The 24,326-nt window shown below is 38.0% G+C and overlaps 1 protein-coding gene across 2 annotated transcripts in view; it reads right to left on the bottom strand.

Annotated features, from left to right (window-relative positions):
* The window catches only part of LOC129776126 (uncharacterized), a 172,535-nt gene that overhangs the window by 38,481 nt on the left and 109,728 nt on the right, over positions 1–24,326 (bottom strand). The window lies entirely within an intron of this gene.

Genomic DNA, 24,326 nt, shown 5'->3' with positions numbered 1-24,326 from the left:
ACCTTCAATGATTAGAGACACGAAAGCCGAAGAGGCTGAGAGTTTCTCGAATAAAGAGTTAACAAAATAACATTCAATTATACATATCGTACGATTGATGCCTTTTTATTAAATAAAGTAACCCTGTGCAAACTCATGGTGAACAAATTTAATACTCAAATTGCATTATTAAACGGACGGATAACGAAACTGCATTTTTCTCCATACGATTGGTTTTGTCTTATTTCGTTTTGATTCACTCTACAGGATACAATCATTCATAACATATGCTCGATGTCGATTTATGAATAGAACATAAAGTCATCCAAAGTTGTTACACCATTTTTAGGTTTTATAAAAATGATTTATTTCTTTCTGGGTTAGATAGAATGACTAATTAGTTATTTTTAAAAGTCATTTATTTCCGAAGTTATAATAATTAGATGCGAACGTAGTACATAATAATTGGATAATTGGATAACAATTGGACACTTTTTTCAGTCGCACTGCCGGGTTCGTCCTCATGTTGCTTCCCAAAAGTGGCACAGCGTCCCTTGTTGGCGCAGTAAGCTGCTGTGTGACCAACTGACTTGCACTTTTGACAAGTCATCTGCTTTGATGAATAAGTCGCACAGGTAGCTTCAGTTTGACCCCCATGATGTAGTCAGGAAGAAAACCGTGGCGAGATACATTGAACCTTCCCCGATACGAAGAGCGATGCAGATTGCTGGGACTGCAGACACTGAAACAGAGAAGGAGTATTGACCAAGCTGTGTTTGTTGCAAAAATTCAACGGAGAAGCTGACGCTCCGGAGTTATTAGGACAACTTAACATCTACGCTCCTGAACGACTGCTTCGTCAACGAAACTTTCTGCTTCTTTAGCCCCGAAATACTTTGTACGACCTCCATGACCCTGTGCGATTCATGTCGGCAAGTTTCAATGAAGTTTTCGCTCACTTTGATTTTGGCTCTACTGCGTCCGCATTCAAACACAGACTCACAGAACTGAATAGGATGAACCACTGATAACGACATTAACTATGGACAAGGGCCCAGTTCCCAATCAGTTTTTTGTTATTTTTTATGATTTGACCACAGTTGACGCCTATTATTATTTACTTTTTTATATTTGTTGTGTTCAAAATGTGCTACTTTTTTATACTTATATATGTTTTGCATGTGATTGAAAAGATATGGGGTTTTGGCCTTCTCTTTTTGGTTTTTCCCCATCTTAATTCATTAAGACAACAAAATTTCAGATGAATAAATAATAAATAATAATAAAATAATAAAAAAGGACGGGATGTAGACACGATATTCTAACGTGTATTGCTTATCATTAACAATCTTATTTGTGTTCTACCGGATAGACACGACAACTCGCAGTTTGATCGGTCTAACCTTACAAATTTCTGTTGCTGTTCTATCTTGTCGGAACTGTCATAATCTGAATGACCTTCGGGGCTTTACCATTCGGTTTGGAATGGAAAAAAAACATCCATGGAACAATGCCAGGTGCATTTTCTGGATGAAGCTTGACACGAAAAGCGGTGACAACAGAAGGGATTCAGGAGGATGAGAGTACATAACCCGATTTTTTTTGGAGAAAGCTAAATGGTATGAGCTAGCTCGTCTTCTGAAGAATTATCTTCCGATGTAGGAGTATGTTTGAGATACCTGGTTGAGTTCCTGGTTGAGCAAATTAGGACACTGGTTTCAGTGTCTGAAATCTCCAAGTCTGGAGATCCCCCAACCTCTGACCTTTATTATGGTTCAGGTATATACTATTTTCTATTTCAATTATAATTGTGATTATCATTGAGATTACTTGTTTCCCGCACAGTGCGAGTAAATTATCCGAAAGTGACGGTTCCTCCTCAATCGGTTGACCGCGTGCAAGGCACCCGGCACACCAAGTGTATTGGACAACAGCGCGTCTCGGCAAGCTAATCAAAACCGTGCGTGAAACTCCATCTCCGAAGCCGGCAAAGTTAGAGACATTGATTGAGTTTGGAATGGCGGTAAGGAACCTAACTCAGCATCTCATCGTAGCCGGGCAGCAATCACACCTTTCCAACCCGATCCTGTTGCAAGAGCTGGTGGAGAAACTCCCGGCTGGTGTAAAGTTGCAGTGGGCTCAACATCTGCAAAATCATCCAGTGGCATCACTGTAAATTTTCAGTGAGTTCATGACGACTGTGGTGGATTCCGTCAGCAAAGTTGTAGTGTACGTCGAACCGCCACAGAAAAATGAGAGATCAGGAGGCCGTGAGAAAGGATACATTCATGCGCACACCGATGCAAGTGGACCAGGAACCCAAACGCCGTTGAAACGTTGTCCGGTTTGTGACAGAGAAGGTCATCGTGTAGCAGATTGTGCTGTCTTCAAGAAGTACAACGTAGAGAATCGATGGAAAACGGTTACTACCTTAAAACTATGCCGTACCTGCCTCAACTTCCACGGTCGCCGAGCATGTAGGAACAACAATCGTTGCGGTGTCAATGGTTGTGAGCTCCGCCACCATTCGCTACTCCACACAACGCGTTCTACCATTTCCTCATCTGTAACAACGAGTATGAATCAGTCTCCCGAAAATCACACCCACCACCACTGTGGGCAGTCGATATTGTTCCGAATTATTCCTGTTATCCTGCACGGGGCATCTAAGTCCATCAAAGTGTTCGCTTTTCTTGACGAAGGTTCTTCGGCGACTCTGATTGAACACAGTCTTGCAGAACAGTTGGATATCGAAGGGCCGAGTGCACCATTGTGCCTAAAATGGACGGCAAACATGTCTCGACTGGAATCGGAGTCGCAGGTAATTTCTCTGGATGTGTCGGGGATAAATCAGCAGAAACGCTATCAGCTTACGAACGTTAGAACTGTTGAAAGTCTCAACCTTCCCACTCAGACTCTGCGTTTTGGAGAACTGCAACGAAAATTTCACCATTTAGGGGGCATCTCCGTCCAAAGTTATGAGAACGCTACACCACGTCTGCTGTTAGGACTTCGTGATATAGGACTAGCTGTTCCACAGGAGACGAGAGAAGGGAACCGTGGACCGGTGGCAACCAAAACACGATTAGGTTGGTGCGTGTATGGGAGCATTGATAACACTCTTAAAACAGAACAAGTCAACTATCACATCTGCGATTGTGACATTGGCGGGAAATTCGAAGCTCTCATGAGAGAACATTTTAACACGGACTGCATTGGAGTGCAGCCTACGCCACCTCTGGACTCCGAAGAAAATCAAAGATCAATTCGGATTATGGAAACAACAACGTCCAGAGTGGACGATCGGTTTGAAACCGGTCTAATCTGGCGATATGATCAAGTCGATCTTCCGGACAGCTTTCCCATGGCTCTGCAACGTCTAAAGTGCCTGGAACGGCGCATGCAACGGGACGAAGGACTGAAAGAGAACCTTCATCGTCAGATCCGCGAGTACTAGGAAAAGGGATACGCCCACCGAGCAACGGATGAAGAATTACAGTCGGCTGATCCAAAGCGAGTGTGGTATCTTCCCATTAGCGTTGTTACCAATCCCAATAAGCCGGGAAAAATTAGATTAGTGTGGGATGCCGCGGCTAAAGTTGACGGTATCTCCTTGAATTCTCTTCTTTTGCCAGGACCTGACCTCCTAGTACCACTAACTCACGTGCTGTTCCGCTTCCGCCAATTTCCGGTCACAATCTCCAGCGACATCAAGGAGATGTTCCATCAGCTTCGAATCATCGAGTCCGACCGCCAATTTCAGCGGTTCCTGTGGCGTGATAGTCCTGATCAACCTCCACAAGTTTACATCATGGATGTCGCAATATTTGGTGCAACCTGCTCGCCATCTTCCGCACAATTCATCAAAAACACGAATGCGAAGGCATTCGCGGAGCGATATCCCAGAGCGGTGGAGGAAATTATCAAATCCCACTATGTGGATGATTACCTCAGTAGTTTCGCGACGATCGAAGAAGCGAAGGTGGTGGCAGAGGATGTGAAGATGATACATTCCAAAGGCGGATTTACAATTCGCAATTGGGCCTCAAATAGCCGAGATGTTTTGGATCATCTAGGCGAAGGTTCAGCGGACGGAGCTAAAGAGCTGAACTTGACTGGAAACGGAAACACTGAGCGCGTGTTGGGAATGCTCTGGAAGTCAGGGGGAAGATGATTTAATATATTCTACATCATTTCGAAAGGACATCGCTTCAATCATCGATTCGGGAGTGAGACCAACAAAACGACAGATCCTCAAGTGCATCATGAGCCTATTTGATCCTCTCGGGCTCTTGGCATCTTTTCTGGTCCACGGCAAGATTTTGATGCAGGAAGTATGGCGCCAAAGGAAACAGAGGGACGAGCGTGTCAACGATCATATCTACAGCCGTTGGACAAAATGGATCTCGTTATTCAGCCAAGTGCGGGAGATCCGCATTCGACGCTGCTATTTTGAAGATGCAAGTTCCAGCATGTATGAAACCCTAGAAGTCCACACATTCGTTGATGCCAGTGAGGATGCCTATTCTGCCGTTGTGTATTTCCGCGTCAAGGCCCCGAACGGCACCATTCAGTGCACAATAGTGGCTGCAAAAACGAAGGTTGCACCTATTCAACATGCTACGATTCCTCGACTTGAGTTGATGGCTGCACTGCTAGGCGTTCGTCTTACAAATTTCGTTGTCGATGGGCATTCGGTCCCTGTACGGCGACGAGTATTCTGGTCCGATTCAAGGACCGTGCTAGCTTGGATTGGGTCCGAGCACCGCCGTTATCGCCAATTCGTTGCTTGTCGAGTCGGCGAAATATTGTCGTCAACGAACGCGAACGAATGAAGATGGTTGCCAAGCAATCTGAACGTAGCGGACGAAGCCACCAAGTGGGGGAAAGGCCCTTGCTTTGACGCTTCCAGTCATTGGTTCATCGGGCCTCAGTTCTTGTACTCGAATGAACAAAATTGGCCACAGTCGGTACAGGGGATTTCTTCTACCGATGAAGAGTTACGTCCATGCAATGTCCATCAAGTAGCACCTCTATCACTGATTCAATTTGACCGTTTTTCGAACTGGCATCGCTTGCTACGGACTGCAGCTTATATTAAACGTTTTGTGAACGCCAGCAAAAAGAAAATGCAGCAACCCTTTAAGAAGGAAATCCTAAGTCAGCAAGAATTGCAGACCGCTGAAAATTTGTTATGGAGAATTGTTCAGCTAGATGCGTACACAGATGAGATCACCATTTTGCAGAAAAACGAGCGATTGCCCATTGATGAACACCAAACGGTGGACAAATCAAGTGTGCTTTTTAAATTGACGCCGACACTGGATGATCAGGGAATTTTGCGTGTTGATGGGCGCATAGGTGCTCTACAGGTAGCTTCGGACGATAAAAAATGTCCCATCATACTGGCATCATCGGGTGACATTCTTGGTTGTGGACAGCTATCATCGAAAGTATCTACATGCCAATTCTGAGACGGTGAAGGTCAACGAAGTGCGCCAACGTTTCTATGTGCCACGGCTGCGAGTGCTGGTAAAAACCGTAGTCAACCGGTGTCTGTGGTGCAAAATACAAAAGGCTCGACCATCCGTTCCTAGAATGGCACCCCTACCTGCGGGAAGACTGTCCCCTTTTATTCGACCGTTAAGCTATGTTGGCTTGGACTACTTTGGTCCTATCACCGTGAAAGTGGGTCGTGCGAACGCTAAGAGATGGATCGCACTTTTTACTTGCCTCACAGTGCGGGCCGTACATGTTGAGGTATCCTTCGACCTATCTACGAAGAGCTGTATCTGCTGCATCCGACGCTTCATAGGCAGACGAGGTGCCCCGATCGAAATCTACTCCGATAATGGGAGAAATTTCATCGGAGCCGAGCGCATCCTGAAGGATCAGGTTAGACGGATTCATGAGGATTCAGCAGTTGTCTTCACCAACGTCGACACAAAGTGGATATTCATACCACCTTCCGCTCCTCACATGGGCGGTTCCTGGGAGCGCTTAGTAAGGTCTGTCAAAATTGCAATGAGCAGTCTTCCCCAAGAGCGAAAGTTGGACGATGAAGCACTGTATACCGTAGCAGTGGAAGCTGAAGCTATCGTGAACGCACGTCCATCGACTTATTTACCATTAGACGCGGCTGAACAAGAAGCGCTTACGCCAAACCACTTTTTGCTCGGGGTTTCAAGTGGCGTAAAACAACCGACCGTGAAGACGATAGATCATTCTTCAGCAGTAGGCAGCACGTGGAAATTGATGCAGCACACCATTGATCTCTTCTGGAAACGATGGATCAAGGAGTACCTTCCTACATTAACGAAGAGAACAAGGTGGTTCGGGGAAACGAAAATGGTGCAGCCAGGAGATTTGGTTGTGATCATAGACGATTCAAGGCGGAACGGATGGGTTCGGGGAAAAGTATTGTTGGTGACCCCAGGGAAAGATGGTAGAGTAAGACAAGCAGTAGTCCAGACGTCGAACGGATTGTTCCGGCGACCCGTATCGAAGTTGTCGGTATTGGAAATAGATCAGATAGGTAAAGCTGAAGCTGATAGCCATCTTTACGAGGCGGGGGATGTTGCTACTGGCAACGCTTCCGATTACACATCCAATACCAACCAAACAGAACCGAAGTGACAGGTTCTTAGAACTGTCACAATTGTTGAATTTAACAATAGAAAAACGATTACTTAAAACTAGAGGAAGTAGGTTCTATTAATTGGCAATTTTCACTGATTGATTTGTTTATATTAAAAATACGAGGTGAGCAGTACATTATATAGAAATATAGAAATAATGATTATATTTCTAAATTGAACGTAAAAAATATTATATTTTCTAGTGTTCATACACAATCACATTCGCCATTGCTTAACCTAAAACTAATTTGTTCTGGAACAAGCAAACAAAAAGCACTGAATTTGTAAGGATTTCTTTTTATTTATATATATCTTTAGATTACGTAAATTCCTGAAATAAATATTTTTTGCAGCTTAAAGCACTACGCTAACGAGAATCGTGCGTTATTCCATCCGTTCCCGAACACCCTATTTTCGACAACATGAAAAAGAGCGCTCTATCATATGTAACAACTTTTTCGAAGACAGTTTTTATCTAGAAAATAACTGTCGATCTCTAGATGCTAATTTCCACTTAAATGCACCGATGGACCAATACAATGGTACAATGTTTTCTAACTTGTTTTTTTTTTCCATAACGAACAAGGTAAATCTAGTTGACATGTGGTAATAATGGGCAGCTTGGACCAGTGGACCAGTTTGGCCGTCAAGATCGTGTGATTTGACGCCGTTGGACTATTTTTTGTGGGAATATGTGAAATCTCTTGTTTGTGTCGACAAACCTGCATCGATTCAAGCAATGGAAGGCGACATCAGCCGTGTTCTCGGTGATACACAAGCAGATATGCTCTAAAAGCAACTTAAAATTTGACTTCATGTATGTCGTGAACAACATTTACATGAAATTATAATAACAAAATGAATGCCTAGCTACCAATAATAAATTTAATATTTTTTTTCCATTATTAAATTATAAAACGTATATAAATCACCATTGACTTCTTTTTGGAACTTTTGGAACGTACTTTTGCATGTGGTGGAAAGTGGGCTCCGTACGATAACTGGAAAGAACGGTGGTAGAACTTCGTTCAACAAGTACTTCCTAAATTCTATAACACTCATGGATAATATCATGAATAATGTTTAGTGGTCGGAGACCGGTCTCATACACGACAACTTCTTAAAACATCACAAAAGCGATCTATAGTATGGAATTGATTAAATGTTTCAGGAATTTTGCATAGTGCGACTGGCACTAGACAATAGGTTGATACCACGCGATTCAAAAATCACGGTGCGAAAACTCAACGAACTGATTCGCCAACGAGATTGATTCGATTAAATATCGAACACCCAGTTTTCGTACTGATGGTACACGAGGGTTGTTCTAAGGTGTTTCAACGCGATAGGTTCTCCCACCCACTAATTGCAGCCCTTTCTCCATTTCGGTTACTAAGTTATATTGACAGCTAAATGACAAATATCGATCAAAATTTGTTTCATATTAAAATAATAAGCTGAAAGCGTGAAATGAACATCCAAAATGTTTAAAGCTGTTCTGCCGAAGAATGTTTTACTGCTGCTTAGACACGGTACGCATACCATTAATAATGTCACATTTTCCTACGATGATTTTAAATTTGACGTATTGTTTGTCGAGCAACCCTAGTAACTGTTCAGGAGTTCATTTGTAGAATTCGCTCTCCCTCTTTTAAAACAGGCTTTTAGTGACTGTGACAGATTGATACTTACACACAGTTTTTATATATCATTGGAATCTGAAACATTCGATAGCAACATATATGTCCCGCATGTCAGAAGCATGCGAACCGGATGCTCGAAGCCCATCAATCACATCTGATGTTACACGCGTCTAGTGAGTCAACCGATCACTTCTACAGACGGCGGAAACAATTATCTGTGAGCTTCGTGGAGCGCAAATAATTCTACTTCCATTAATCTATCCCTCTCACGGCTATAAGCCGGAATGTTGATATGCGACCATAATAACTGACACCATGTGGAAATACATTTGGCATATCCCATGTCGGGGTTCGATGCTAATCCACAGAGATTTGCCTGTTTGCGGTGCTAGAAAATCCCGGTTTCCGTCGTGAAGATTCCATTGCTCCGTTGATAACGATTTGGTTAGCCGGCATGATGAAATATGTGCGATGAAGTACGCTAGCCAGAAAGCCGTCAGCAGCGTCAACATGTTGTCTGTTTTTGCTCTCAGATAGCCGCTAATAGAGCGCTAAGTGAACAAGCAGATGATGTGATCCATACAAACAACTATCTGTAGACGTTTCCGTGCGGAATAAGTTGATAGAAGCAAGTTCTACGTGTAGGGGTAGTGGGGGCAAATTGGTCATGGGGGGCGAAGTGGTCACCTGCTTGTTTGGTACTAGGGGAAAGTCGGGAAAGACGGACACAGCAGGTAAGACGGACACCCCTGTATGTATGATGAATCACATTTTTATTTTAAATTTTAATGATGTACAAACTTGCAATACTTTCGATACTCACTGTGTACATCTAGTGAACCTTCTGTCAAAATTGTAAACAAGAATAAAAAAGTAATTTGTGAGTTCAAAACTCAGGACCCTCATTGACCATCTTTGTGTTGTTACAGAATAGCTACGTCCACGCAACAATCATCAGCGATGGAGATCGATCCACGGTCGAAATAAGATCGATTTATCCATACAACTGTTCTGCTCTGCAAGACACATCGGGCTGCTGTTCTATAAATAACTCAACAATGATCAATCAACTGTTTCCGCTGTCCGGTGGTCCCACTGGATAATAGAAGAACAGAAAGAATACTCTTACGCCTAAATGGCTACTGTGTGAATGTACCATATGTAATGGTATAGAAGGAATACTGGCGAATGGCAACTGTGTAATGTGCTAATTATAGATATATGATAACCATGTGACATGTACACGATTAAAAAATTCGGCTCTGTTACAGCTAAAATGCTAATGAGCCTTAAATAAATAATTGGGATAAAAAAAAGTAATCTGTAAAGAGCAGCTCGATTTAAGTTCTCATCTGCAGAAAATAAGGTTCCAGTTGTCAACAAATTTATTTTTTAATGTATTTTTCGTTACGTGAGTGTTTAAACATTTAAGGGAAAGATGAACATGTTGTTTTGAAAACAATTTGATTATTTCCTCCGTCTTTTTCTTAATAGATGCCCACTAACTACGTTATCAAAAGCAACCGGAAGTTATGGACGAATCAGCGGATGAAAGAGGCTGTGAAAGCTGTTATGGAAGGGTCTCCCGTAAAAAGTGCTGCGTTGAATTACTGTATTCTACAAACAACACTAATACGGCATCTCAAAAATCCCAATAAGACACCACAGCTAGGACCACTTCCGATTGTTTTTATTCAGCAACAAGAGCAAGAGCTAGTGTGACATCTCCTCGATCTAGAGAGGAGATTTTATAGACTTACCATGACGGAAGTCAAAAAAATGTCTTTCGAACTGGCAGGAAAAAACGGACTGAAGCATTCGTTCAACAAATCAACACAGATGGCTGGAAAAGCCTGGCTAAGCGGGTTTTTTAAACGTAATTCCAATCTATCATTCCGTATGCTGGAAGCTATCTCTGCGGCACGTGCTAGAGGGTTTAACAAGATCTCTGTCGCAGCGTTTTATGACTTATTGGAATACATACTGAGAAATCGAAATAGGAATTGGTTTCATCTTTAAGTTTTTTTTTTATAAACAATGAACTAAAGTAAAATGTGCAAAACGACATGATGATTATTTAAATATCTATAAACATCTACATAACATGTAAAAATTGTATGCTTTCGGATTACAAAATTTATTGAGTTTCAAAATATAACTTTTCAATTAGTGTCCATCTTTCCCACCCCAGGTGTCTGTCTTTCCTCCCAAGTGTCCATCTTTCCCGACTCGATCTTATTTTTTCAAAGATTCCGTACACATCAATTTTGAAAAATTTCCCCCTCAAATACAATTTTTATTATAAAAAGAAACTCAGGCTATCGATTCGTGAAAAAATAGCTATGTATTTTTTGTGAAATTCGCGAAAAAAATCAACTTTTACTAAAGGTGTACGTCTTTACCACCTTTCCCCTATAACTATTGACTATAGATGCCGTTTTGATAGTCACCTTATGTTTAAAGAATGCAATAACTTTTGAGTCACCCTGTACTTCAGTAGAGCTGTCATATGCCAAAATATAAATAAAACCAGAAGTTGCTCTCTCGATAGCCATTCGGCCGTAGTTCTGTGCGCATGGTATCTAAGGAATTTCTCTTGAAATTTAGTTCATTCAATCTGATATGTTGGACAAATTATTAGTTTGGACGACTGTTCACCTATTCTAGGAGAGGTGAACAGATACTTCGTTTAATCTCAGCGATTAATTAGCATAGAAATAACGTTGATGTTTGGGGGCAAAGTGGTCATAGGTGAATAACGACATACAATGTTCTGTTTACTAAAGCTGATATACAGCATCACTTTCTGCTCTTGAAGATGATCCTTTCGTGGCTTTGACCCTGGATGAATATGCCACTCCAACTAAACTTACTACGTTTTTGTAAGCATGAGAAAATTTAAATTGAAACTATTGGTGAATAGGCCAAGCTTATTTCATACATGTACCTTCTATATCAAATATGATTTGAACAAACTTTGGACGAAAAAAACGCCTCAAAATATACCATTTAGCTTGATATGTGCGAGTTTTGCCCCCAGTAGGTGACCACTTTACCTCCAAGCAAAAAAAAAGTTCGATTTTCCACCTTTTTTTTCTAATGATGAAAAGTGTATTATTTTGAATTTTTATAGTAAAAGCCGTTTGCTGTCTTGAAGAACAATGAGTTGAACTATAATATTCTTCGAGAAACGGGAATTGAATCGGTATGTGGGCGCAGGAAATTGGTATATTTCTTACGGTGACCACTATGTCCCCACTTCCCCTATGTGGTAACACACTCCTTGCTGATGTTTCGCATTTCTAGACTTTCTGGCTGATGACTAATGTACCAGATGTACAAGGATGGAACCGGAATTTTGGAAGAAAACGCACTTTTATTGAATTAAAATGCAATATTCTACTTTGTTCAAAGTATTTTCCACCGATAGCTATACATATTTCACATCTATCTGACAATTTGTGAATGACACTCCAAAAGAACTGTTTCTCTTTAGAAGCAAACCATTCATTAAGCCACTTTCCCACATTTTCGTAAGAATGGAAGCGCGGCTCATCAAGTACCTGTCCCATCGATGCAAAAAGGTAATACAGGTCGGACTCGATTATATACAGACTCGATTATATGTGATTCGATTATATACAATTTTGGACTCGATTATATACAGTTTGGAAAAAAATATTTTTTTTATATTTCAAATATGACTTATTTCAAGGATAAATGTATTCTTTCAACGTTAAGGTGAAATTTAAGTGGCTATTACATGTACAGTGGGGTAAAAATCGTGATTTTTGAAGATTTTGCTTGAAGTTTCACCAGTAATTGTTTATATCGATATTGCAGCCAAATAAAGAAGGATAGAAGTTGGGTGTCAAAGAACAAATTGTAGAGCGGTTAGAGAGCTTGATAGAAACAATCTAGTTGAATATGATTTTTTAGGATAAAATTAATAATAACACATTAAAAATTATTAACTTTTAGGTTTTTCCAAAAAAAAAGAAATAAGAAAGTGCATCCTCAAAATAAGCTTTGTAATAGAAACAGCTGCGAATTTTTCACTGCCACTATTTTTTCATAACACCTGATAGAACGTTTTAACAGTTCTTCAATCATCCCGGTTCTGGTAGACTAAAATATTATATGAATAATACATTTTTAGATGCTGTTATTTTTCATCTCATATTCCATTTGTCGTACACTCTCGTAACCTCAAATAGTCTTTTCCATTAGAAGGGAAGCCAGATTTTTTTCGATAACATGATATGATGTTTTTGTTCAAAAATGTGCAAGTATAAATTAAACTGCAGTTGAAATTGAATTACGTTGGTGTATTCTAGTGTACAAAACAACAAAAGAAAACATATACCGAAGACAACAATCCGATGTAACTGAAACGTCCACTTTTGTAAACAAATTAATATATGTGACCATACTCAATTTTGCCCTTTTATAATTTTGAGTGTGCGACTATACTCATTTTTTCTCTTCTTACATATTCCTTGGAAATTCTATCAAATTGAAAAACTTCGAAGAAAATAATAAAACAAAATGATATTCAATTCACCCATATCTGGCATCCCTGCTTTAGTCATTGGGAAGCTTGAAAGACACAGGCTGATCACAAGCGTATTGTGTTTTGTTTACAAGCAAAACACAGTATACTTTCAAAATAGAGTGGTTTTCAAATATTGGCCAACCTTATGATATACCTCTAAGCGCCTTGGTCTCTCGAACGAATGTTGTTGAAGTTAGAAACTAACTATTCAACATCTAACGAGGATCGTTCAACATTTGGTTGAATGGATGGATATGTGCTCATCATTTGGGTTCCAGAACACCATTGAAAAAATATGTTTTGTTGAACAATGCAAGTGGTCTGTATATAATACATATAACGAGATGCTTAATGGTTGCTATACAGTGATGCTGGGGAGTTTTCAGTAATTTCATGTGTAATCACGAAGAAATCAAGAACATATGAATATATCTAGCTTAAGCGTTCAACATTTGGCGAGTTACCCTAGTCAAATTTGTTTACTTGCGATGTGTTCGAATTCCATATTCGCATATTTCAATACTTTGTACAAATTGAAATTATCTGAGAAAAAAAAACACGACAAAATTAAGCTTCACAAGTTTTTCCATTGATTGATCCCCTTTCTCCTTAATTTCAAAATGTCATTCATTATGATAATCTCTCGTGCAGAATCGATACGTAAGTGGACAAATTGTGATCAATTTGAATCATTAACTTACCTCGCCGAAATAATGTTGTAGATAATAACTTCGAAATCGCCAATTCATTGTACAATGCAATATCTAATTCGTTTACCTGTACGATGTATTTTTAGTTGATACAGATTAAATCGGAAACCACGTGAACTGTTAAATCCGGGTTGTTGGATTCGTTTTCATGGATTTCGTACATTGCGGAGCATGAATCAGTACAACAATCGCTGCGATACGTGTAAAATCGCACCGAAATAGATTGCTTTTTTACTGCTCATAATAGAACAAGATTTCCGCGGCTTGATAAGCGCAACAATGGCTTACGTGGGAAACCGCCGTTCCAGCGATACACTTTGTTTGGTCGGAATTATGTGGTTGTACTTAGGTAAATCTTGTTTTTTTTATTTAGATGCGACGATGAACAGACATTGAATATTATATTCTTGGTTTTATCTACACTTTTTTGTATTTTTTTAAAGTAACAGTTACTAGAATCCGTTAATTCTAACTTTAATCCTTACAAAAATTAATAACAAATTTAACGGAAGGAAATTCAAACATCCGGTTACACTGGGAAACCCACCTCTTACCCAGTACTAACGGAAAATTGTGAGAACTGATCCCATAATTGTTACTAATTACATCAATTTTCTATCGGTAGCCGCTAATCCGTAACAATTGAATTAAATCACTGCGTTTGTAAAGCTCACGCCCTAAAGCCTATGACATGCAAACGTTGCTTCCGATGCAAATTATTTTGTGATCGTGTGTACCGATAGCGCTTGATTAAACCCATTATTCCTTCACGCGCCAGCAACTGCTTATTACAACTGCGTGTGCAGAGGGGAAGAGTCCAAAGGTTGCACATGCGATTAAGACTACACGAGCCGCATCTGAACGACAACATAATTGGTCGCAACAAAATCAGAGTGAGGACACGTGTCTCCTTCAACGTGTTGTTTTGTTCCGCTGTAAACTTGAAGGTCGAAGAAATGTGATAAAATTGTAATCTCTGGCATGCATGGGGTGTTGTTCACAATCATTGGTGAATAACCGGAGGAATCAAGTTATGGCGATGAAAGTATGTGTTCGATAAATGAACCCGAATTTCGGAACACCTCCCATATTTGATACTGATCCTTTTGAGTTCTAAATGTTGGTCTCAAGCCGGTAATAAACTTTTACACCTGATTGTAACATGTAAAATAGTACCACAAAAAATCGTTCAATCAGCATTCATCATGTCATTTAATGGAGCACAAAATCGTATCCAATGTAGATACATATAAAAGTTTTTCATCCTAAAGAAATTGCTTAATGGTTCGGAAAACCTAAATGTGTTGACACTCATTTGCAGCGACGCATAAAATTCACACCCGCACACGTGGTTCACTTCACACCGAGTGGTTGTCTCTGTCTCGTCGATCTATAAGCAATTATTGCTCTTTGGAGTGCGCTGCCTGCCTGTTGTGGGCTTAAAATAGGTATTATGATAATGCAATTAAGTTAATTCAGACGACACACTGGTAAAATGTATGGAACCAATCGCATTTATCCGATTGAGTGAGCCACGAAGATATAAAGCGCGGTCTATCATCGACGGTTATTTTATCAGTTGTATTGTGACGATTTTTCCCTGCACGCGTTGTGTTTATTTAATCAGCATTATTCGGAGATAATCTCTTCGAGCGGATCCGATTGAACCATGTCGCTATTTGCTGTTGTAATCCCCGCTCAGTCTTACACGGTGGGTATTTTTTTCACATACAGCAAACGTGTTTTTAGTATTCGTTTAGTAATCTACGAATCAAAGGCTAAGGACACAAGCACCTGTTCGAGAAGCTTTTGTTTCTGTACAGTTCTTCAGTGTTACACGCTTCAACAAATCTTAACTTTGAGACACAGGGTTGAAAAAATAGGTTAGACGGTACGGTTAGCTTTTCAAATCGATACCTTAAGAGAAAGATATGTACAGAATTCCTACGCCGCCATTTTAACATCTATTGAAAGTCCGAAACAAGCCTTCGAGAAGTTCTATTTAGATAAGTTCATGGTATCACATGAAAGTGAAGAGGTATGCTATCTGCTTTCAGAAATAAAGGTTCTTATTCCTCAAAAACAGATTATAATGTATGAAAATTCACTCAAACTCATATTCATACGGTATTTGAAATGTCAATTCGATTCCGAAGGTGTTGATCAATTTCAGAATTCAATGAATAAAATGATAACCCTTTGTTCATAACAACTACCTTGTTGAGTTCAGGAGGAATACTTATCCATTTGTTCATCAAGAAGTTTTTAAGATCGTTTTTTAATAAACCAGCCATTCCAAATGAAATCGTCCTAAAAATGCAGTTTTTAAAAACTTGTATTTTTGATTCCAATGAAAGTGTGTATTCCGTTTGGGTTTGAGGGAATATGAGTTTTTCACAGTAATTGGGAATCTTTTGACTCAAGCGTAACTTTTGAAAAGGACGTATTGATTTTAGTAAGAGAAATCTTTGATAATTTATATCTCAAAAACTATGAGTCGTACCGAAATAGTGTCTCAGAAAGAGTTATAGAGTATTGATGGTTGAATATGACAAAAATGTACACTGAGAAAAAAATTTAGTACTCTTTTTTTTTATTTACAAAATAAAAATTCAATGCAATATCCAAAATATATATTTTTTGATTTTTAAAAAAAAATTTCATACAAAATAGTAGTCATGCAGAAAATTTAAAAAATGGGCCCAAGATGGTAAAACAATTTTTGACGAACTTTGTGGAACATCGATTTTTTAAGAATTTTGGAAACTTCGAATTATTGTATGTTAACAATCATTTTTAGCCACAAATTATGAATCCTGATATGATTTAAAACAAGAAAGGTTATTATCAATCTCCTTCTAAATGTAGCCATTCTCGAAATATTTAAAAAAATATATCTAATTTATTGTCTTTTTTATAGTAAATAATCCCTTTTAATATGTTTGTCGTGTTATACCGTCATGTTCATGAAATTTTATGAATTTGCTTATGATTTCCAACAACTTTTCCAAATACATCATTATGGTTCATTTTTTGATTCAAGCGTAACTTTTGAAAAGGGCGTATCGATTTGAGTAAGAGAAATCTTACGGAAATAGTGTTTTAGGAAGAGTTATAGAGTATTGTTGGCTTAATTTGAAAAAAAAATATACACTGAGAAGAAAAATTAGTACTCTTTTTTTTATTTACAAAATAAAATTTTAATTTGCGATATCAAAAAATTTGTATTTTTCTTTTTTTATATGAAAAAATTGAAAACAATATTATAAAGATTATTAGTTGGAAATATTTTTTTAAATATCTCGAGAATGGTTGGATTTAGAAGGAGATTGATAATAACCTTTTTTGTTTTAAATAACATCAGAATTCATAATTTGTGGCTAAAAATGATTGTTAACATAGAACAATTCGAAGTTTCGAAAATTCCTAAAAATTCTATGTTCCACAAATTTCGTCAAAAATAGTTTTACCATCTTGGGCCCATTTTTTAAATTTTCTACATGACTTTTATTTTATATAATAACATTGAAAAAAATATAAAAAATACATATTTTTTGATATCGCAAATTAAAATTTTATTTTGTAAATAAAAAAAGAGTATTAATTTTTCTTCTCAGTGTATACTTTTTTCAAATTAAGCCAACAATACTCTATAACTCTTTCTAACACAGTATTTCCGTACGACTCATATTTTTTTGAGATATAAATTATCAAAATTTCTCTTACTCAAATCGATACGCCCTTTTCAAAAGTTACGCTTGAGTCAAAAAATGAACCATGATGATGTATTTGGAAAAGTTGTTGGAAATTATAAGCAAATCACGGTATAACACAACAACAATATTAAAAGGGATTATTTACTATAAAAAAGATAAATAAATAAATTAGAAATATTATTTTAAATATTTCGAGAATGGCTACATTTAGAAGGAGATTGATAATAACCTTTTTTGTTTTAAATCACATCAGGATTCATAATTTGTGGCTTAAAATGATTGTTAACATACAAAAATTCGATGTTTCGAAAATTCCTAAAAATTCGATGTTCCACAAAGTTCGTCAAAAACAGTTTTACCATCTTGGACCCATTTTTTAAATTTTCTACATGACTTCTATTTTGTTTGAAAAAATTTAAAAAAATTAAAAAATGTGTATTTTGGATATTGCAAATTGAATTTTTATTTTGAAAATAAAAAAAAGAGTACTAATTTTTTTTCTCAGTGTACATTTTTTTCATATTCAACCATCAATACTCTATAACTCTTTCTAAGACACTATTTCGGTACGACATAGTTTTTGAGATATAAATTATCAAAGATTTCTCTTATTCAAATCGATACGCCCTTTTCAAAAGTTACGCTTGAGTCAAAAAATTGACAATTGCTGTGGAAAACTCATATTTCCTCTAACCCAAACGGAATACACACTTTCATTCGAATCAAAAATACTCATGTTTTGTCATTTGTCGATTTCATTTGAAATTACTCAAACCTGATGGTTTCTAACTTTTTTTTTCCAGATAGTTCCATAGTTTTTTATTGATGACGGAAGATTGTTGTGGAGTACCATTCATACACTCGCTTGTCTATAATCGTTTTTAACGTAGGATTACGTTAAAACATTTTTGGGTTGGTAAACAAAGCTAAGTCAAAGTGGTTGAAACGAACAAAAATCACTCGTTTCGAGATGCGCAATGTCACCCCAGATAGTATACCTTTTCTCTCTCATGTGATACTCTGAATTTATCTAAATAGACAAATTTTTTTTTGTGCGGTGTATGAAAAGAAGCATATTTGACGAAATTATTGTCCATTTAGTTGTTTTCGACGATATGCATTTCAATGCGAAAAAAGCATACTTGTGTCTAAATTATCCACTTCTCCAATCATTCCCATTCCTCCATGAAATGCTCTAAGTTGCGCATGACATGATTTCTAATAGTAACAAGTTTCAACATGCAACTAAAAGCTTAACACAGCCACGCCCAACCGAAAAGGCAAACTGTCCCATCGCAAAGCAGGGAAACAAACAGCCATTCCATGCCAAACCGATAAAGTGGTTTTTCGTCAAAAGTGGTAATTTTATTCTTTATCGCAAAACATTAGTTCCGTATTTTTATATTTTTACCCAATTTCATTTTAAAGTGGTTCGAAAAATCAATTTTCTCCACTTTTTCCCAAAAACTTTTTTCATAAATTCATAACTAAAGCACTCAACCAATTCAGATGATCGACATATCAAATTTAAGTCAAAGCTAGCCTTTCATTAAAAATTTTTTAACATGCAAAAAAATGGTTTTATTTTTGTAATTATTGATTGTATTCGTTTTTTATTGTTTTCATGGCTTTGAACAAGAGGGCGCTATATTTTTCTACATTTTTTCTTGGAAGCTGAGGACACATAACATATCTTGATATCAGAGATGCTATTTTTTGTTTATGAGATATGATTTTTCAAAGTTAACCGATGGTCCGAAAAATAATTTTTTGCCCTTTTTATCCAAAAATGACATTTTGCATAACATTTGAACTACTGAACCGTTTTAGATGATCGACATATTAAATTGAAGCCAATAAGCTAACCTTCTTTCAAAAAATTTCACACTTGCTGGAAGATTGTGTTCTAGTCGCAAAGGTCTAGTTTAGTCACATAGGAATATTGAACGAAGACTTGAAACATGTAAAATTTGCAAAATAATAGCTCAAAAACGAAAAAAAACACCTATCTGATTTTGGAATATATTATGTAAAAAAAACCATAGCTTTCCAGAAAAAATATTAAAAAATATAGCGCCTTCTATCTTTAACCGAGAAAACTATGAAAAACTAGCTCAATCAATAAATACAAAAACGAACATCCAAATAGTTTTTCAAAGAAAACTCATGGAGGCGATCTGGCGTAGTGGTAACATCCATACCTCTCATGCAGAGATCACGAGTTCAATTTTCACTCCCGACATTCTTCCAAAAATGGAAGTAAAAGTGACGAACCAGCCGAAATGTGTTTGAAAATGAGAAAAAAAAGAAAACTCATAAGCTTCATTTTTTTATGTCGATCATCTGAATCAGTCCAGTGGTTCAAAAGTTATGAATTTTCGAAAAAAGTAAGTTTTGGAAAAAAGAGGAAAAGGTTGATATTTTGGACCAACCTAAAATGGAAATGGCCACCCTAACGAAAAAATAAAAAAAGCGGGTCTAATATTTTGCGATAAAGAACAAAATTACCACTCTGAGAACCACTAAACGGCGTGGATTTGAGTTATTATCTTGGAGAAATTTTTTATGCTGTCTCCATCAAGTTTTTTTTTCAAATTGGGCCTGATTCTCGAATACACTTCACGGTGGAAACGAAATAAACGGCACGCCATTGAACTACGTTTTACGAGTTAGTGAAGTGTCGAAGATAATAATGAGTTCTCAGGTAGAATGAGCACTTTTCAAATAAAAAATCATGAATGATTAATGAAAATTAAATTCTTCGTATCAAACTGGTATTCAATGTGAGTGGAAAACTTTGTTTTCTTCATGTGATATAATACTCTCATACAAAAATTTTATCTGAAGATAATTTTCTATTATAATGATAAGTTCAGTGGGAAACTGGGTATTCGAAGTGTATTCGCGAATCAGGCCCATTGTATAATTGTGTGTAATTGTGAACGGCGTCGATTTGAGTTATTATCTTGGAGAAATTTTTTTATGCGGTCTCCATCTAGTTTTTTTTTCAAATTGTGTAAAGAATGGTTTGGCTGTATTTCGACAGGTTGGTTTCGACTAAAGTAATTTTTTTTATCTGTATTATAGTGACTTTCAACACTTTTGGCTGGTTCGTCACTTTTTACTTCCATTTTTGGAAGAATGTTGGGAGTGAGAATTGAAGATTAAAGTAAATAAAATAACAGGTATGACGAATTTCATGCCAACTCGACTGGCCACTGTTAGCAGTATCTTAGATTACAGTGAAAAGTAAGCATAAAAAATTGGTCATTTTACACGTCGAACCCCGCGTCGGTCCTTAAGGATCGACATTGAGCTTTTTGGTAGGGAAGCGCTGACTGACTGAGACTGACAGTTACAAAATAAGAAAATAAAAATATATATGGTTTATTGTCGGGTGTTTTGCAAAACGTGACTTCTTTCTTGTAGAATTTCTGACTATTCACTAATTATACAATAAGTATCTTTGGGAGGTGGGATCGACACTGATATTGTGCAAATGCTCTTTTTTTTTTTTATCTTCGCTTATTTTTCGTCGGCCTATTTCCGCCACTTTAGTGCCAATCACCGACATCAGGGAGGCCACTCCACCTGTTCCTACCTATCAGACTCAACAACTCATGAGCCGGGCCAACTTCTTTTACTTCCGCTCCGAAGGAAGACGTAACCAGAGATTTTTCGCCTCAGAAAATCCCAACGACGCCAGCTGGGATTGAACCCAGGCCGATCGGATTGTGAGGCTGTTACGCTAACCATACAACCACTGGCGCCGTCCGCAAATGCTCTTGATGCTGGCTGAATGGAAAGCGTAGCAAGAACAATCCGGGGCTCAACGTGTTAAGCAACTTTGCATACTAAAAATGTTCAAAAAGGAATTAGCATAGTTTTTGAAAAGAACCAATTTTTTAAATATGTTTTTTGATTTTCTAATTTTAAAACTATAATACCAACAGAATTAGAAGAACACTTTATAAGAACACTTCATAAGAACACCATATAATTACCAACAAGTCACCCATACATCGCCCATCACTGCTATCTGAGATGTTGATGTCAACTTCTAAGACGAGTTGGAATGATATTCGTCTTATATTACTTCGCCTGTGCCAGAGTAGAAGAAGACGCTACACCCATCTACACATGTCATCTTTGGCAGAAATGATGCCATTTAATGTGCTGGAGAGTCAAATTTCTCATTTCATTTGGAATTGTGCCAAAAAAAAAAGTCCATGCGACGTCAATGGGGATCGAACCAAGGCCGGCTTGATTGCAGAGCTATTTTACACGACCACGCTATCAACATGGCTAATGATGCTTCAGCAGTTGTTCAGCAAATACGTGATAATATTGCACCTGATTATAAAATGTATTTTCTAAGAGTAAAAAATGAGCGCATGAAGGAGAACAATATCTGTCTCGGTCTGGGCCGTTTATGTGGCCAAGTATGCGGAAAGCTTATTTGTCTTTTGTTTAGCTCGCTCGTATTAATCTTATATTGCTGTACCATGTATTAGGCTGTCAAAAAAGTCCTGCGGTATTTCCGCGAGGTGTCGTTGTAAGCGCGTAGTTCTAGTTGTATTCATTGTATCGAGTCATACTATAGCTTGTTGGAAAGGTATTTTTGCGCGCTATAATATAGTCCTTGACAGTGTTTTGTTTGGTTAAGTCGTTCGTGAGTTATAGTGTCGCAAATATGGAGCAAAATAAAGAGAAAATCCGACATATTTTACAGTACTACTATGACAAAGGCAAAAATGCATCTCAAGCTGCCAAAAAAATTTGTGCAGTTTATGGACCCGATACAGCTTCCATTTCCACCGCACAACGATGGTTTCAACGTTTTCGTTCTGGTGTAGAGGTCGTCGAAGATGCGCCACGCTCCGGAAGGCCTGTCGTCGAAAATTGCGACAAAATCGCTGAATTAGCCGAGAAAGACCGGCATAGTAGCAGCCGTAGCATCGGCCAAGAGCTAGGGATAAGTCATCAAACCGTTATTAACCATTTGAAGAAGCTTGGATTCAAAAAGAAGCTCGATGTATGGGTGCCACACACGTTGACGCAAAAAACATCTTTGACCGTATCGACGCATGTGAATCGCTGCTGAATCGCAACAAAATCGACCCGTTTCTGAAGCGGATGGTGACTGGCGATGAAAAGTGGGTCACTTACGACAACGTGAAGCGCAAACGGTCGTGGTCGAAGCCCGCTGAAGCGGCTCAGTCGGTGGTCAAGCCCTCATTAACGGCCAGGAAGGTTCTGCTGTGTGTTTGGTGGGATTGTCAAGGAATAATCTATTATGAGCTGCTTCCCTATGGCCAAACGCTCAATTTGGACCTGTACTGCCAACAACTGGACCGCTTGAAGGTAGCACTCATGAAGAAGAGGCCATCTTTGATAAACAGAGGCCGCATTGTCTTCCATCAGGACAACGCCAGGCCACAAACTTCTTTGGTGACGCGCCAGAAGCTCCAGGAGCTCGGATGAGAGGTTCTTTTGCATCCGCCGTATAGTCCGGACCTTGCACCAAGTGACCACCACCTGTTTTTGTCCATGGCGAACGAGCTAGTTAGTCAGAAGTTAGCCACAAAAGAGGCCTGTGAAAATTGGCTATCCGAGTTTTTTGCCAATAAGGAAGCGAGCTTCTATAACAGGGGTATTATGAAGTTGGCATCTCGTTGGGAACAAGTCATCGAACAAAACGGCGCATATTTGACTCAAAACAGATGATTGTAACTAATTTTATGAACAAATGAAAATTCAAAAAAAATACCGCAGGACCTTTTTGACAGCCTAATATATTATACAAATGCTTACCAGTATTTGTGAGTCATGACATTATCTGTTATGTTATGTCTTATATAATGTCATAAATCAGGATGACAAAACATGAGCTAAAAATCAATTTTGGGTGTAGTTTCAATCAATTCTTGATTGGCTCGGCGTCCTGAAGTTGTTTAAATATTGTGCGTTATTATTTGTTTAAAAACTAAGGAAAAATGACCACACTTGTAACCGATCAGATACGTTAGTTTAACAGGTTCTCATTGCATATAAAGTTTTATGTGATCTTTCGTCTACATTGTTTAATTCAGCATAATATCGAGGTGTAACGTTCAGCGATGCCGGAACGATGGCGTAACTAAAAGTGACATTTTTTCCGTCTCATTGTTTTCATTTTCTCTTCTTATGACATTTGAATAGGATAAAGTGTGTTACAAATACAACTTTCTGTCACCGTGAAGTCAACGTAATGGAATGATATATCACATATATTCCCATGAAAATCGTATGGTAGCATTCACATACACCATCAAAGGCAACTTCGACGTCAGCAAGATAAATCCAAGAGATTAGAGGACGGGGCGTTGACGGTCATGTTGTATGTGTATCGCAAGAATAATATTTTAGAGTGCATCGCAGCTTTTTAAATACCTAGTAGAAAGTCTTGTTGTGTGCGTATGATGCAAAAATACCCAAGCGCGCTCAACCAGACCGCATGGAAACCGATGCTTTATGTTTTATTTTATCGAGTACCACCTTGGATTTGAAATTTTGAACAAAAACACACTGCGATTTCATTCACAACACAACCCACTATCGATCCACCGAAATGATATTTCTCCTACACCTTGCATCAAGCAAAAACGCTGTGTGTGACAACAACATTATGAAATTCTAGATGGTTTTGCCCAAGACACTATCACATTGTTGACGTTGGACTAATATAGACCAGGACAACTCACTTGATAATTTCAGAGTGAACCAAAATTTGAGCATAACTCTAGTAAAAAATTTGCTTCACTTTTCATTTGTTTTTGTATGATTTTTTAAACATTTTTTGAAAATTGAGTGTAAAACCATTGGCCACTTAAGCAACTTTGCATTAATCAATGTCAAAAAAAAAAAACAAAACAAAAATCGAGACGACTTTTTGAAATGAACCTATGTTTTTTCTTAAATTTCCACAAAAAATTCTAGCTCAAAATTTTCGTCAAAGAAGGAAATGGTGATAATTGATCGAATTTTCATTAAAAATATTATTTTTTTAAGTTGAAAACTCATTTTTCTCAACAACGTATTATGAT

This window comes from Toxorhynchites rutilus, chromosome 3 (genome assembly GCF_029784135.1).
Source record: "Toxorhynchites rutilus septentrionalis strain SRP chromosome 3, ASM2978413v1, whole genome shotgun sequence".
Lineage (NCBI taxonomy): Eukaryota > Metazoa > Arthropoda > Insecta > Diptera > Culicidae > Toxorhynchites > Toxorhynchites rutilus.
Note: the sequence above shows the minus strand (reverse complement) of the source record. Positions and strands in the feature narration are given on the sequence as shown.